The sequence below is a fragment of the Trachurus trachurus genome (genome assembly GCF_905171665.1).
Source record: "Trachurus trachurus genome assembly, chromosome: 9".
Lineage (NCBI taxonomy): Eukaryota > Metazoa > Chordata > Actinopteri > Carangiformes > Carangidae > Trachurus > Trachurus trachurus.
The window spans coordinates 7,248,243-7,262,395 of record NC_139895.1 but is presented as its reverse complement, the minus strand read 5'-3'; the positions used below and the strand labels follow the sequence as shown (position 1 = coordinate 7,262,395).

Genomic DNA, 14,153 nt, shown 5'->3' with positions numbered 1-14,153 from the left:
CTTCACAACATAAAGTGTATGATTAGTTTAAATATTAACTTGTTCAAGTTATGGATTAAAGGTAGCGTGGTATGCAAAAACATATACATAACATATATGAGCATATATATTGTGATTTCAGTGTGAATGGTCATTTTCACTTAAAACATATAGAATGTAATGATGATGATGTCTTTGTAGCGACACAACACTTGTTGGTGCTGACAGTGCACAACATTGTTAGATAGATAGATAGATAGATAGATAGATAGATAGATAGATAGATAGATAGATAGATAGATAGATAGATAAACTTTATTGTCTGTCACTCGTGACAGAAATTCGTCTTTGACAGGCTCGTATAAAAAACACTAAGAAACAAACATTAAAAACAAGAATGTTGTGACACATTTTACCCATATCAAAAAAAAAAAAGTTGCAGCTGCGATTTAGATATTGCATTTGGCCACACTGCAATTTCAGTAACATTACAATTAATTATGCAGCACTACTTACCACCGGTTGTTATTGTTCAAAAAATTCAAATAGCCATTAAATTATAAAAAAAATATAATAGTTCATGAGACTGTCGTCTAGTCTGAAAAAATATAAATGTCCCTTATTTTTACTGGCACAGCATAAGGAAAAACATGGAAAGACTACTACACTACGGCCATCAGAGGGGGGGTGGAATAGTTCCTGGTGATTATCGAAGAGTGCTTTTTCTTGGAATGCCCGTCCCTAACTTCTCGTGGCTCCAAAGGTCTGCTTGATACACATTTCATCACGTATGTCCATTCAGACATGTGTGAACATGTTTGTCACTAGTGTTTTTGGACTTGAGCTGAGCCGTCATAGTAACAGGGCTCATCATCATCATCACCTGCTAGGACTGTCTGGGTCAGGTGTGTTGTTAGGAGCTGAGGTGACGCATCGTTTTTGGTGTGGAAAGATGAGATAATTGGTGCAGCTGGTAGACGGTGGTTGATACCATGGATACGGAGAGCAGGAGGAGTTGGATTACAGTAGCCTGCCCATCTCTCTGGCAGACGTCACTGAGGCAGTCTGAAAGGTTTGCAGTGCCAAGGTGGAAGGCATGGCTGAGGTTTGTGTTGAAACTATGAGACCTTAACGCTTTTGTTGTCTTTCCTGTGGGGCTACAGCTGGAAACTAATGAGCTGCTGGAGTGTTTACTACAAGTTGTCCAGAGGTTTGTCCTTTTTTTGGACCACTAATACCTCATCACAGTTTCTGTTTGTGATCCAGTTTGTGATTGTGAGTGTCCTCTTGAGTAGTCCGACCACAACCTCCAGCACACGGAGGGGCAGCTGGCTGAAGATGGTCAGAACATGCCTTAAGGAGGTGGTTCTCAGCCTTTTTGGGGTCCTGGGAGGTGGGGGTGAAATTTGATAGAAACAGCAGAAACTGCATTTTAAATTGCATTATGACATTTATTCACTCTTTGAGGCAACTATGAGCTTTCAGTTGTAACTTCCAGAACAAAAATCATATTCTTATGCAGTAGCTTCTTGGCATAATGTAACACAACAGCATAGTTATGCAGTTTCCAGAAATATGTAACAACGTCATGTTGCCCTCTGTAGTTTAGGTAGATAAGGATAAGGCAGTTTAAGCTCACATTTGAATACAATTTGCCATTTCTATACAGTAAATGTCATAGGACCACTGGTTGAGAACAATCAGACTACACGAATTCAGGCTGATTTTCACACGATTTTGTTGTGGCCAACAAATTCCCAGCGCCGGGCTCCATTATGAACAACTAACAGACGTGCAGTGTAACATACCTGACGATCAGCGATTTTCCATCTACAACGCTCTACGACTCTCTACGACGCCCCAACACAAAGTCTAGCATGTTAGAATATTTTGAATTTCTTTGCCTAGTCTGACATCTCCTACGAGTCCTGATGGGTTGGGGTGATACTTGTAGTGTTGCCAGTCTCCCGACCAAGACACAGCAAGAATTTATGCCACTGTGACTGTGCGTTCACACCAAAAGCTTCCAAAACGTCAAAACACCAGAAGTCTATTCATTTTCAATGAGAGCCCGGCGACACTGAGCGACCAAAGCGTCAACTGGTGTCAGCGCGCTTCCAAAGCATCCAAAGCTTCCAAAGCTTCCAAAGCTTCACCAGATGAGAAGTTGAGCCATGGTTAACTTTACAGTAGGGTACTTGGCTATGACACGGTTCGGCTGCAACCAGTCAGAATAAAGATGTCCTTCGGCTCCCTTTTTTTTCCCTTTTTTTTGTTCTTCGGCTCCCCAATGACCAGCGCGATCGAACTTTGACGTCAGTCACGTGACAAGCGACCAAAGCGGCTGAAAATATTTGCTGCTTTGGAAGCTGTCTTGTCTGAAGCCCACCCTCGAGCGTTTTTGACGCTTTGGAAGCTTTTGTTGTGAATACAGTCATAGTTTAATCTCAAGACTCAAGACTACTTTATTAATCCCTTAAAGGCCAATTCCATTTGGTGGCTCGCACACCATACTCATAGCACAAACACATAACAGCACAAACACACACATAACATAACAGAGAAACCAGGAAAGAAAAAGAGAGTTGGCAGCTGTGTGCAAATTCTGCTAATTGCATGTAAGAAAATGAATAAATACATCATTAAAAATGGGAATTCTAATAAATATCACCATTAAAAGTACATCTCTAAGTCTAAATATGAGGTGAACTCTTACCTTACCAATGTCCATAAGCTAGGAAATCTATCTGGTGTTGGCTGACCTGGATCCTTCTTCTTGGTCTGAGGTGGTTTGGGCCTCCGATCAGGATGTTGTAGACATCCCCACCCAGGAGCAGACCTCGGGCTCAGGATAGTTGGATTACATATCTTTCCTCGGCCTGGAAATGGCCTGGAAATACCTCATAAACCCCCTCCCCTCCTTCCAGGAAGAGCTTGAGAAAGTGGCTGGGAAGAAGGACTTTTTCTTGGCATGACTTGGTTATCTTGCTGCCACCCCAGCCTACTGCCTACAAGGGGAATATAAATGTACAGATGAAGGACTGGAAGGTATTTTAATGTTTATTGCCCGGCCGTCAGAAGTGGAGCTTTACTGATTAGTGAGCCCAGGGAGGTGTTTTTAAATCATGGGCAAAACCTGCATGCTTAATTAAACTTGGATGCACTGGGGAGAGATTTTAACCTCTGACCATGAAGCTGAATATTTTTACTACAAACATTACTTTTAACACCGTCCTGTGTCTCTCTACTTACGGTTTATGATGAATGGAATGTGTGTCGTTTGAGCGATTGTACTCGGCATCGGTCTGCAGGGAGTGTTAGTGTTGACACACTTCAAATGATTCACTTCCAAGATGCCGGAGTACAAAAAAAAAAAAAAAAAAAGCAGTTTTGTTTGACCTCCGTTTACCTGCCCCTGTGGGAATTGCAATTATGAGATCACATGAAGTGCATAGAGGGGAGTAGAGGTAGTAACACCAGAAGTTTTCCCACTGGATGTCCACTGTGTAAACAGTACCATGCAAAGACCCACTCTCCCTCTCTCTCTCTCTCTAAGTCCTTCATGACTTTCAGCCGTTTGCGATACTGTAGAACTGCAGCTTTTTCCTCTCAAAGGAACTTCCAGTGAAGCGAGAGGCGATTTAGAGTATCTCTTCCTGTATACAGAAAAGAGAGCCCGAGTAAAAACAAGCAAAATATCATGTTGTGTATGCCCAACATTGTTTTGCTGACAAGATATTTTCCCACCTCTTATTTTTCATCTCTTAAGAGCTTCCTCTGCTGAAAAATTGGATTGGGATGGTGTTTATTTTCCTTTGAAGCCCACTCTGTTTAAAATTGAACCCACATTTGTGCACTTAATACCTCCTCTCTTTGAAACTGTTTAAGTAACAGGTAATCTTAATACAGTTCGACGAGGCTTGACCTCCTCGGTATATTTACATTACACAGATGTATTCCAGACAACATGTGCACATGTGTGGACATACAGTGAAACATGTGTCGTCTCCTGTTTCGTCCATACGTTTCGGTTGGCTTTTTGTTTTTCAACTACGTATTTTAATGGCAGTTTGCTGGTTTGCATCGATGCATGTGGTATTTATTTATACATACGTTAAACCTGCTGTTCTCATAAAAACATCTGCTAAAAATTGCAACTAACAACTTTAGTATGAAGGGAAGCTGGATGCGGTTTGGATTTCTTCCCTCTTATCTGCGCTGCACCTTGAATCCTCTCGATGAAAGTGTCAAATTACTCAACGCTGATCTTCGATAAGGTTCAATAATAAGACCACCCGGCTCCGTGGAGGTATCTTTCACACCGTTCAACGTGGGCTTTCTTAGAAGGCCTTTTTCAAACACATGACTCGGGCTCCCATCTGCCACGCTCCTCAAACCCGAGGATCAGTCCCACTAACACGTTCCAGGTCCTCATCGCTCCCTCTCTGCACACGTTTTAAAGCTCTCTAATGCAAAGCAGTCCCTGTCCAACAAGTGTTGTTTTTTTTCTCTTTTATATTTTATGGGTGCATATCATTGTTGTTTAAGGTATTTAGAGGTTCCATATTTTACACTTTTCCGGAGTTTTATTTGACGTTTTGATAACCATATGAAGACATATTTGTGGTTTTAAGTACCCTCAATGTAGTGATATATCTCCCCTCTCAGGCTTTGCTGTGGTGGAGCTCTTGTGAGAAAAGGTTGATGAGCCAATCAGGAGAGAGGAGACTCTTAGCTTGTCTTCTGATTGGTTGATTGTTTTTTTTTTAAGGATTTGTTTAAATTTAGAGCAGATTTCAGAATAAAACACTCAGAGATTCCAAATCCTGCAAGTTGTCGGATGGTGTGGGGGGCGGGGCCTGGTGACTGCTTTGTTGTGACATCACAAAGTTACAGGAAGTCCTGACAGCTGGTTTTAAGGCTCAGTTTGTGCATTTCTCTGAGGCTTTGATACTTTCACAGTATTAAAGGGATAGTTCAACATTTTTTGGCAAATTGGCCCATTGCCATAATCCCTATAGTTTTAGGACTGCTTGATGAAAAACTGCCCCGACGGGAACACATGTCAGCGGTTTTGCATGAATTTACCTCGAAAACAACTTTGTCTCATAACGTTGTGTGTTATTATCTCATAGCGTGGTGAATGTGCAGGTCACAACTTGTCCACCAGAGAGTTTTGGAGTTGTTGGATTGTGTATTTGATGAGTTTGATGAGGGAAACCAAGAAATCCCATTAGCCTCCGTAGCGTAGCTCTGAGCAGCTCACGGCTCTGCTCCGCCGTTTCAAAAATAGCTTGCACCGACAATTAAAGGTAACGAACCTACTGCTAAAACAATAGAGATTATGGCAATGGGCCAATTTGCCAAAACGTTGGACTATCCCTTTGAAATAGAGCCTTAAACTGCCTCCTAATGAAAAAAGACCCTGACCTATTCCTTTATACAACATGAGACCTTTAAATATTTAGCGATAATAACAATAAAATAGTGGTTGGCTGCACCGTTACACAATTGCAGGCTATGTCCTATATCTTCTTGATAGTATAGATCTTCTTTATAATCAAACAACACATTGACATCATTCATTCTTCTTTGGTTGCAACAACAGAACTAAATCTGCACACTCTTAACACACTTTTAACTAATTTAAAATCTAATTCAGGCACAAATTGCCTCGATTGTTTAACTTGCTCTTAAACTTTTACTGTCTTTGTTGTAAAGTCAAGCAGAGTTTACTTCCACGGTCTCAGGTGTCACCTACTGCGTTCATCATAAAGGGCCTTCGTCATTGTTGTGAAGGGTTGTGAGGACACAAGAAAATCATCCATTTCAGCAGCACAATGGGCGAGGAGAAGAGAATACTTAAAGCTGAGTTATTGGCATTCCTTTAAATGGATGACATATTCATTGTCATCTTCCGCCTCATTCATCAGAGAGGGGGGGTTTGGGGGGGGGGTCAGTCTTTTGTCCTCCTTTCATGTCACCACTCTGCCTTTTGAAGTCAGGTTGAAATTACACCTGTCAGTTAATACGCCTGTCAGGTTCTTCCCGTCTCTTCTGTCCGCTGTCACAAAAGATTGATATGGCAGACGTGACTCTTGATGAACAGAGCTCATCTTCCCTTTGTTTGCGACCCCTGCCCCCCCACACCCCTACTTCTCCCATTTCCCCCTCTTTAAAGGGATAGTTCACCTAAAATTGAAATTTCTATTATATACTCACCCTCATGTCGACTAAGGGCTGGGAGAAGTTTCAGAGTCCTCCGTGGCTTCTCTGAGTTACAGGGGGTCTCGGCGTAGCAGTGCATGTCCATATAACGGTTGCAAATGTATACCAACTGTCTTCGTAACAAAAAGACACACCAAAAAACATCCAAATACCTCCATGCTGCTCGTATGTAATGTCCGTCTTGTATTGAAGCCCCGAAATGAAACGTCAAATTTGGACGAACCGGGAAGAGGAGCTTCCGCTACAAACAAGCTTGAAATATAGACTTATTTAATAATTCAATACAAGACGGACATTACATACGAGCAGCATGGAGGTATTTGGATGTATTTTGGTGTGTCTTTTTGTTACGAAGACAGTTCCATTTGCAACCGTTATATGGACATGCATTGCTATGCCGAGACCCCCTGTAACTCAGAGAAGCCACGGAGGACTCTGAAACTTCTCCCAGCCCTTAGTGAGTAGTGAGGGTGAGTAGATAATGAGTGAAATTTCAATTTTGGGTGAACTATCCCTTTAAGGTAAAAGCAGAGACATATAATAGAAAGTGAGGCCTTTTTAAAAGCAGAGACATATAATAGGAACATTAAAAATACGTTTGATATCTTTGATATATTTCTTTTTAGGTCTGTAGAAGGAGCTGTGGCTCACAAACAAGAGAGCTGTCATCTCCGTCTCAGGCAGTTACTTTACACAGAGATATGACGTGATGTCCTTGAAGAAATCACAATAAGAAATCAGACTTTGCAGCTGCGTCCTGATATATTTGATACATCATGTAGACAGCCTTGCATACCCTTCTAATGAATAGCTCGATTTATAAACTGGTGATGACATACAGGGATAAAGAGGTTAAGGCCATAAGTGCTAGTTTTATCGGACTGGTCTTTTCTGATTTATTCTCCTCTACAAAGCTTTCAGGGCCTTGCCTTCATTGTGCTTTTTTTTTTTTTTTACTTCCCTGGCCCTGTTGCGAAAGCTGCCTCGCTGCCAAAAGTCACACACAAACAAAAGCTGCACCTGGGCAGCTTTGGCTTTATTTGCACTGGGTTAGAAGTTAAGTTTTTTATCAAATCCAGGTCACACCTGCGCAGGATGCCTGAGGGTGTCAATTGTTGGGAGGTTCACATCTGAAACTGAAGGTGTGCTCGCTGCTCGCTGCTGCAACCGCCCGCCCACCCGCCCACCCGGCTCTGTGTTTGTTTCCAGTTTGTTTGTTGAGAGGCTCTGGTGGTGTCAGTGTGAAGCTGCAACACAGACTCAGACTCGGGGTAAAACAGCAGCTACATGTGAAACAGTGAGTCTGACTTACTGGCCAAGACAGATCATCATCATCATCATCATCATACATGTGGAAAGTTTCATTTTAAATCACATTAAGTGCAGTAATTAAGGCAAAAAAATGGTGGAAACGCTCATAAATACCTTCAATTATTGTTGCTGTAATCGTTCTGATGGAGATAAATGGATATAGATGCAGATAGATATAAATACATCATAACTGAGCAGATGCTGTTGCTATGAGATCATATTTGTTTGCGTGAGTGAAGGTGAGTTTTATTTCTTTATATGTTTTAAAAATGGATTAATGTACTGTAAGATGCTCAGTAACACACAATGAATCATGATACTGTATATTTCCCCTTCATCAAGTTGTTGAATCACTATTATTGACTTCTAAATGATTTTCCACATGACTGAAGTACTTAACGTACCCCGAGAGTAGACTCGACTCGCCTTAAAGAAGCAAATAAATAGGTTTCTCATTCAGTGAGTGAAGCCATCCGTCACTCGGCAACAAGAGGGAACTTCATTAAAACAATGCACCTGGCAAAGTGCCCTGTCATAAAGAGTGAATGAGTGTGTTTGCTCTCAGCTCGTTCGTCCCAGGAGTCAGTTTGTTGTGTCAGTGAGGAATAAATCACAGTGACGAACAAGAAAATCACTTTTTACGCAATTAGGTGTACATTTTTAAAAGCTGATTGACAGGAAGGAGCCATTCATATGTCATAATAAACGTCACAACACCATGAAGCGATGAAGATATACGGTATGCTCAGATATATGTTCGGAAGAACAAGAATAAAACATGTTAAGAACATGTGTAGGCTTTGTCCGCTGGAGGCGAGAGTCGGTAATTGCGGTTACATAACGTGAGCTTGTGCGCTCTCAAAGAGCTAATTTCTCTGGCGATCCAGTTGAGCAACAGTTAGACCAAAGTGATGAATTTCTCAGCAGCCACATGAAACACGGTAATTTGTGTCAACTATTATTTTATCAGGCTTTAACATCCAGGTTCTGTTCTGTTGTCTGTTGGCTTGTTGTACTTACAAATGACTAAAACATCCAAGAAACTACACTGGGATTGTGAAAGGGTTAATTTTTTTTTTAGGTCAAACTTGCTGTGTAACAGAAAACTTGCTGATGGGCAATGATGTTAGCTTTCATTTCAAGATAACCTAGGGAACATCTACAAACTGGTTATTCCAGTTGATGGATGGCTTTTCTTTTGTAATAATGGAGATCCATGATGATGGGAACTGTGTTTGACTTATAGTTTCACATATAAATGCAGGAAAAGTCCTCCGACAACCAGCCACCATGACTTATTTTAGACTTTTTAAAGGATCATACCGTATCTTGTTTCCAAAGCTTCCAAATTTGTGTCACTCACTGGAGAAGAAGTGAAGTTTTCCCTCCTTTAATCTGACTGTTTAGTCGGACTAATTTGACTGTTCAGACATGATTTTTCAGTCTCCCACCCTTTCAGTTGTGGAATTTAGCTGGTTGGCCTGCGCTGTGTGTCTCATGCCCAGAGGGGACATCCTGCATAAAGGAAGTGTTTGTCTTTGGTCTGTGGACCCAGCGAGTTCTGTATTGATAAGCTCCTGTCGCTATAGATAATAAGGTGGTCAGTCATGCAGCCCAGAGATCAAGTATAGCATTGAAATTAAAGAGGAATTCCCAGCGCTATTGCATTACAAGCCATGTGTGTGTCCCCGCTGCCCAGTCCCTTTGTCCCTGTCATGGGCAGTAAAAATAACAATGGCAAGTTTGATTTCAAAGCAGCAGGACCAAGGTGGACAGTCTTTAGAAAGGAAAAGAGTCCTGCAGGGCTATCATATGACCTTGACTTGAATGGTGTCACAGAGTTGTGGAGAGGTGGGGATACGGCCCCCAACAGTTTGCAACCATCTATCAAGTGGACAAAAAGGAACTTTTGTGCGGAGAATCGACCATTGTGATATTTGAGAATCAGCTAATGAGCATCTATTTTCCTGTTTTAGTTCGTAGACTCGATTTCACCCGATACGGACGCAGAAACCCCCAACACGGTCCACCCTTAATGACCCTAACGAAACAACTTAACAAGCTCAGAAACTGCTGCTCTAGCTAATATTTTGTCTATTAATTCATCAGGGGTTTTTGTTTTTCTGTGAGCTTTGAACTGTAATACTCTGGGCTGCACTTTCTCACAGTTGCAGGTTTTGAGGAAAACCATAACACTGGACTGTGAAATATTACTCTTGGCTGATTACAACACGTAGATTTCATGGTTAGTGTCCTAGTCTATAAAAAGAAAATGGATAGCCACAGCATTATGTGTTATGTTAGTCCGTGCGGCCAACATGGCAGCTGTGCCCCGTCTCTCAGTGCACCATATCTGCCACTGAGGGATTTGGAAAGGAATGAGGAAAAGAAAGATTAAACTCACGTTGTATAAAAATCGTCTTTTTTAGAGCCTCTTGATAAACGGCAATCGAAAGATAATAATAGACGACAGTTAATCTCAATCGGCCGTTTTCTAATTATTTAGACAGGGTTTCTTCTGAGAGATGCATCTGCTATCAATAGCTAAGCTTTCATGTGCAATATTTTCTTGAATGAAAGCATAATTAGTTGGTTAAGTTACAAAAGCCAGATCCAGTGAGAACATGCCGAAGGCCATTTGGAAGCTGTTTCAGGGCGGATAAAAGGTTTGTTTACCCATGAAATCACACATCGCATAATACATCAGACCTATCCCAGAATGCAAGTGGCACCGCTCACCTCACTGTTTTGCCACTGAAAGAGCCACCCCCCCCTCCGCTATAATGATTTCTTCTGGGCCCCCCTCCCCCCCTGTGAACAGCTGCTATTGTCCGGAGACCATCGCCCCAAAAATGTGGCCCCTGGACCATTTTCAGAGCAAATGAAAACTGATACACTTAATCTAATCTCTAAGGATTTTTTTTCTTACTTTTTTTTTTACTCATCGTCTTCAGTGGATTTCTTTCAGATACATTAGGAAGACATTATGGACGTCAGCCAGGGAGATGAGCAGTCATATTAAACTGTCTACTGAGTATCAGAGGAAGTCTTGCATTAAATAGTGGCCATCTGGGACTCTGGATAAACGACGATTGGGCTTGTCACCAGGGATCTTGTTCTGGACACAGTTGAAGATTTATTGAGAGGCAAATTATTACAGGAATTACTTTATTTACTTTTGGTTATAGTTTCTTTTCTTGTAAGAAACTACCCTGCCTTATCTTGTATCCCTATCGCCTAATTCACAAAAACTGTAGATCCGCACAAATTCACAATCTTCAACCTGGGGATTCCACAACTTATATTTGCTTGGATATGTAAACAAAAAAAGAGACTGATTTCATGTTAGGCATTGAAGTAAGATGAATAATAAGAACTGGTCACTGACCTTTACTTGGGATAAAAGTTCAGTGTTTTTTGTTTTTATTTCTCAACACAGATTTAAGCTACAATCAATGGTCACCTTTACCCAAATACTAATGGCGGTTGTTTTCCCTATATTGCTCTGCTTAGGAAAAGTGTTGGTTATCCTAATCGATGCAGATGAAGCAGTGGTTCTCTCCATTGCTGCAGTATGATGATTCAGTTTCTTAGCTGCTGATGATTGGTGACTTTCCCAGAGGGACCAGACATCTTTACTATTGTTCGGCTACGCAAAGCTATAAGCCAAACTAATGATGATGTCTAAACGTTATTTTGTGCACGTACTGTAATATTTTTCAGAAAGTTCCCATCTGACACAATTTAGCCACATCTATAGTCAAAGATGAAAGCTTGATTCATGTGTTGGAGAAAAGAAAAGTTTGCTGCAGGAATGTTTTAGAAGGTCCACCTATAGGAACAGAGGTTGGGACCTAAATTAGCAGTAGGGGACGGTCCTGCTCCAGAGACTTCAGATCTCTCACTTCGTCATGGTGACAGTCAGTTTCTACTGGCTCTCTTATGTGGTGCAACAATCTTAAAGGTGTTCAGAAATGGCCGTTTGTCCTGTTTGTTGCGCCTCCTTCCACGAGTTCCCGCACACGTTTACCCGAGTAAGGAAAACCAATTTGATTGGGCGTTATTGAGCGGGCGGGATATTCAATGTTTGGGGCGAGACCGAGCTTAGCATGTGTTATGTGTGTTTAGCTAACTGTTAGCTAGTAGGCTAGCTACAACTACCACACGTAAACCCCGGATTTACTCGAAAAATTTAATTTTGCACAAAGTTTGGGCTACATTGTCTGATGGAAGAGTGATTACACTAATTTTAAGACCCATAGTGGGCTCAAATTCAAATTTCTTTTCTGAATACCTTTAAAGAAGCAGTCTTGATCTTAGATTTGTTATCTTTGGCGACACCTATGGCCACACGTGGAAATTACATGTTTTCTGGGCCGCACTTGCAACTGTCACGAACAAACACTGTAAAAAAAAAAAGTGAAGACTTTTGTGCAATTTCATCACTGGGTCATAGGGCAAATTCTCACTGTGTTACCTCAGTGAGTCTGACATAGATACGATTCCTATTTAAATGAAAACCTTTGAGATGTTTGGTAAGATTTACAAATTATGAAGTTAGTTAAGTCATCAGAGTAGCAGGCCTGTGATATGCAGTCCCTTGTCCAATCTGCTTGCAGAGTTCAGTCTGGCCAAACTGCATTGTGAATATTTTCCTTTGACACATCAAGGTCACAAGACATTTGATATGATCTTGTGCTGTGAGATTGAAATCATCCGTTGCTGTAATCAATCATTATTTACAGTCATATTATCTTTTGCATTCCTTTCATTTGGTCGTTTCATAGACTCATGAGCCTTGGCATGTTTTCACTCCAACTCCCGTCCATGTATTAGAAAGGCACAGGGTGCATGGGCTTGTTAAACAGTATGTTAGGGAGGACTGAACATCTGTGTTAAATACTACCTAAAGGTTTCTGGCCCTGTCCCTGGAGGAATGTGCACCTGCCATGTGCAGCCGGTGTTTTTTAGACTCCTCACTCTCAAGATCAACACTTTGTGTAACAGGTCCTGTAGTAAACCTATTTCACTCTGAAAAATAGTCCCTAAAATACCTTTAAATCAGCCATAATGGGAGAGAAGTGCATAAATAACGTTTTAGATAAAAACATCCTCAACAGAGAAAACTCCCACACACTGCGAAACGCCCTTGCATCAGATTGATTGAGGTTACAAGGTTTCGGTTGGAAAGACTTAGTATTGTTAGTTACTCTACCCAATGAAGGTCTTTTCAATCGAAAAACTGTAACCTCAATAAATCGGACTTTGTTGGCCATTTGGACCACCTGTCTGTTTGCGTTGTGCATACGTTTTTTAATTAGATAAAAGCTTCCTAAAATAACCATGGTTTTATTGATTGAGCCATACTTTTCCATCTTTGTTTACATTTATTCCTCATCTTGTCTTTCTGACAACATTCCTCTGGATTTTCGTCCAAAACAATGACTTTTTCCAGGTCTCCTGTTGGTTACTCACGGTCTGAGCTCAACTTGAGAGATTTGTCTGGTCCGTGAGGCTGCAGGTGCTGTGAGATTTATCTTTTAAACAGCGGCTTTAACTACTGCATCCATTTTGAAGAAGACAATACATAGCTATAATCACTCAGTCTAAAGGAGGACAGGGTACAAATCATCACTCGAGCTAATGTGTCATTGAGTAGATTTAAATCCAAGCAAATCAAATAAAGGCGAAGGCTCTGTTTTTGATTCAAATCAACAAAATCTCGATCCAGCTGCAGGCTATAGGACAACTTGCCAGACTCAGTAGAAGGCCTGTTCACCATGTTAAACCAAATGTCTTCATTAAAAACAGAAACCTGAACCTGGTTTTTGTTTGTTTTTGAACCTTGAAGACAAAGCCTGAACCAAGTCCAAGAGATTAGTAACCAATACTGACCAAATCCCGACATAGGAGGTTCAAGATGAAGCATCGAGTTGGCGTTTTATTCTGTTGTCATTACCATGGCAACAGCTGGCAAATTTACCTTGAATAGAGCCATGTGGGAACCTTGTAAATGATCGTCAAAAGGCACTGTGCTAAATTGACCATAGATTGTTCGAACACATAGGCTACTTTATGCAGTCGTAAAGAGGAACTAAGCAGGATTTCTGCCGTGGCTATGCTACATTTTTTATCAAAAAGCTCCGGACTAGTTGTGATAGTTAACTACATGACGATGGAGGCTCTGTGCCTTCCACCTAGCGTCTCATGGCTGAAAACCAACCTTGCAACATCAGTGTAGTACCTGGCTGCCTCCTCGGTGTCCCAGCTCTCGTCTCTGCACACTGCGACACAAACATGCTCCTTAACCCGCATTCCTTTGTTTATGAGAGTTAAGACTACTCAAATACGTCGTAACATCGTATGTGTTATATAACGTTATCCACTGCTGATTTTTCGCCGGCTTCGTTAAAAAAAAAATGCACATGGCCATGTGGAGGGTTAGCAAAACAGTGGAAAAGCGACCAGACCTGCTCTCTAAATCAAGCCAACTTTATTTCTAGAGCACCTTTGGAGAACATCTTGAGCCCACGCTGCTGTAGACTACTGGTAAGTAAAATAAGTAAAACACAACAGTTTTTATATTTTCATCAACAGGAACTCTAGAAGGTCAAGAAATCCACTTCCTCCGTACC

General features: G+C 41.3%; 1 protein-coding gene across 1 annotated transcript in view; it reads left to right on the top strand.

Annotated features, from left to right (window-relative positions):
* The window catches only part of cfap299 (cilia and flagella associated protein 299), a gene marked incomplete at both ends in the record, with an annotated part of 91,574 nt that overhangs the window by 20,145 nt on the left and 57,276 nt on the right, over nt 1–14,153 (top strand). The gene's annotated exons all lie outside the window — the stretch shown is intronic.